The following is a 3,665-nucleotide window of genomic DNA, read 5'->3' as shown; positions in this document are numbered from 1 at the left end:
AACAGATATTTCCAGGTATATACAGGCATAGGAGAATTAGCAGTATGATCAAGTCTAAAACACTGGAGAAACGTATATATCAAACTGCTCTGCTGTGTATTCGCTCACCTTAGGAAGTTGCATCTATTCGTATATTCATCGAGTTAGAAACACGTTTCTTCCAAAAGCTGCGTATGGATATTCCTGAGTGAATGGGAGTATAGGATGTAATGGGAAATATCTGCGTCTAAAACCAAAACGGAGCTGTCTGGGAGAATGATTCTCAAAGCGTACATTCAACTTGCAGAGTTAAACTGATGTGTGCATGTAGCAGTTTAGAAACCCTTAATGTGGAGAGTGTAGAAACAGATATTTTCAGACATATTCAGGTATATAATAATTAGCAGTAATATCGAGTCTAAAACTCTTAGGAAACGTATATATCAAACTGCTCTGCTGTGTGTTCCTTCACCTTAGGAATTTGCATCTATGTTTAGATTCATCGAGTTAGAAACACGTTTCTTCTAAAAGTTGCGTTTGGATATTCCTGAGTGAATGGGAGTACAGGATGTAATGGGAAATATCTGGCTCTAAAACCAAAACAGAGCTATCTAGCAGAACGACTGTCAAAGCGTAGATTCAACTTGCAGATTTAACCTGATGTGTGAATGTAGCAGTTCCGAAACTGTTTCTTTAGAGTGTGTAGAAACAGATATTTCCAGCCATATACAGGCATGTACGAAATCGCGGTAAGATCAAGGCTAAAGCACTGGAGAAACGTATATATCAAACTGCTCTGCTCTGTGTTCCTTCACCTTAGGAAGATGCATCTATGTGTAGATTCATCGAGTTAGAAACACTTTTCTTCTGAAAGCTGCATTTCGATATTCCTTAGTGAATGGGAGTACAGGATGTAATAGGAAATATCTGTCTCTAAAACCAAAACGGAGCTATCTAGCAGAAAGGTTGTCAAAGTGTAAATTGAACATACCGAGGTAATCTGATGTGAGAATGTAGCAGTTCAGAAACCCTTTCTTTCTGGAGTGTAGAAACAGATATATCCAGCCATATACAGGTATATAAGAATTAGTGGTGAGATCGAGCTTAAAACACTGGAGAAACGTATATATCAAACTGCTCTGCTGTGTGTCCGTTCACCTTAGGAAGTTGCATCTATGTTTAGATTCATCGACGTCGAAGTAAGTTTCTTCTAAAAGCTGCGTTTGGATATTCCTGAGTGAATGGGAGTATACGATGAAATGGGAAATACCTGGCTCTAAAACTAAAACGGAGCTATCTAGCAGAATGATTGTCAAAGCGTATATTCAACTTACATAGTTAAACTGATGTGTCAATGTAGCAGTTCAGAAACCCTTTTTTGGAGAGTGTAGACACAGATATTTCCAGCGTCATAAAGGCATGTAAGAAATAGCGGTAAGATCAAGTCTAAAACAATTGAGAATCGTATATATCAAACTGTTCTGCTGTGTGTTCTTTCACCTTAGGAAGTTGAATCTATGTTTAGATTCATCGAGTTAGAAACACGTTTCTTCTAAAAACTCGGAGTGGATATACCTGAGTGAATGGGAGTATATTATGTAATGGGAAATATCTGGGTGTAAAACGAAAACGGAGCTATCTAGCAGAATGATTGTCAAAGCATATATTCAACTTACATAGTTAATCTGATGTGTGAATGTAACAGTTCAATAACCTTTCTTTGGAGACTGTAGAAACAGATATTTTCAGCCATATTCAGGTATATATCAATTAGTGGTAAGATCAATTCTGAAACCCTGGAGAAACGTATATGTCAAACTGCTCTCCTGTGTGTTCATTCACCTAAGTAAGTTGCATCTATGTTTAGATTCATCGAGTTAGAAACAGGTTTCTTCTAAAAGATGCGTTTGTATATTCCTGAGTGAATGGGAGTATAGGATGTAATGGGAAATATCTGGCTCTAAAACCAAAGCGGAGCTATCTAGCAGAATGAGTGTCAAAGTGCAGATTCAACTTACAGATTTAAACAGGTGGGTGAATGTAGTAGATCAGAAACCCTTTCTTTGGAGAGTGTAGAAACAGATACTGTCAGCCATATACAGGTATACAACAATTAGCGGTAAGATCAAGTGTGAAACACTGGAGAAACGTATATATCAAAGTGCTCTGCTGTGTGTTCATTCACCTTAGGAAGTTGCATCTATGTTTAGATTCATTGACTTAGAAGCACGTTTCTTCTAAAAGCTGCGGTTGTATATTCCTGAGTGAATGGGAGTATAGGATTTAATGGGAAATATATGGCTCTAATACAAAAGGGGAGCTGCCTAGCAGAATGATTGTCAAAGCCTACATTCAACTTACAGAGTAAAAATGATGTGTGAATGTAGCAGTTCGGAAACCCTTTCTTTGGAGAGTGTAGAAACAGATATTCCCAGCCATATATAGGCATATAAGAAATAGCGGTAAAATCAATCGAAAACACTATAGAAACTTATTTGTCAAACTGCTCTGCTGTGTGTTGGTTCACCTTCAGAAGTTGCATCTATGTGTAGATTCATCGAGTCAGAAACACGTTTCTTCTAAAAGCTGCGTTTGGAGTGAATGGGAGTATAGGATGTAATGGGAAATATCTGGCTCTAAAACCAAAACGGAGCTATATAGCAGAATGATTGTTAAAGCGTATATTCAACTTACAGAGTTAAACTGATGTGTGAATGTAGCAATTCATAAACCCTTTCTTTGGAGATTGTAGAAACAGATATTTCCAGCAATATATAGATGTATAAGAATTAGCGGTAAGATCGAGTCTAAAACACGGAGGAAACGTATATATCAAACTACTCTGCTGTGTCTTCGTTCACCTTAGGAAGTTGCATCTATGTTTAGATTGATCGAGTTAGAAACACGTTTCTTCTAAAAGCTGCGTTTGGATATTACTGAGTGAGTGGGAATATAGGATATAAGGGGAAATATCTGGCTCTAAAACCAAAACGGAGCTCTCTAGCAGAATGATTGTCAAAGCGTACATCCAACTTGCAGAGTAAAACTGATTTGTGAATGTAGCAGTGCAGAAACCCTTTCTTTGGAGAGTCTAGAAACAGATATTTCCAGACATATACAGGCATATAGGAAATAGCGTTAAGAGCAAGTCTAAAATACTGGAAAAACGTATATGTAATCTGCTCTGCTGTGTCTTCGTTAAACTTAGGAAGTTGCATCTACGTTTAGATTCACTGAGTTAGAAACACGTTTCTTCTAAAAGCTGGGCGTGGATATTCCTGAGTGAATGGGAGTATATTATATAATGGGAAATATCTGGGTGTAAAACGAAAACGGGGCTGTCTAGCAGAATGATTGTCGAAGCATGTATTCAACTTACATAGTTAATCTGAAGTGTGAGTGTACCAGTTCAGAAACCCATTCTTTGGAGAGTGTAGAAACAGATATTTTCAGCCATATACAGGTATATGAGAATTAGCGGTAAGATGAAGTCTGAAACACTGTAGAAACGTATATATCAAACTGCTCTGCTGTGTGTTCATTCCCCTTAGGAAGTTGCACCTATGTTTAGATTAATCAAGTAAGAAACACGTTTCTTCTAAAAGCTGTGTTTAGATATTCCTGAGTGAATGGGAGTATAGGATGTAATGGGAAATATCTGGCTCTAAAACCAAAACGGAGCTATA

This window comes from Cebus imitator, unplaced genomic scaffold, assembly GCF_001604975.1.
Source record: "Cebus imitator isolate Cc_AM_T3 unplaced genomic scaffold, Cebus_imitator-1.0 Scaffold834, whole genome shotgun sequence".
Taxonomy (NCBI): domain Eukaryota; kingdom Metazoa; phylum Chordata; class Mammalia; order Primates; family Cebidae; genus Cebus; species Cebus imitator.
Note: the sequence above shows the minus strand (reverse complement) of the source record.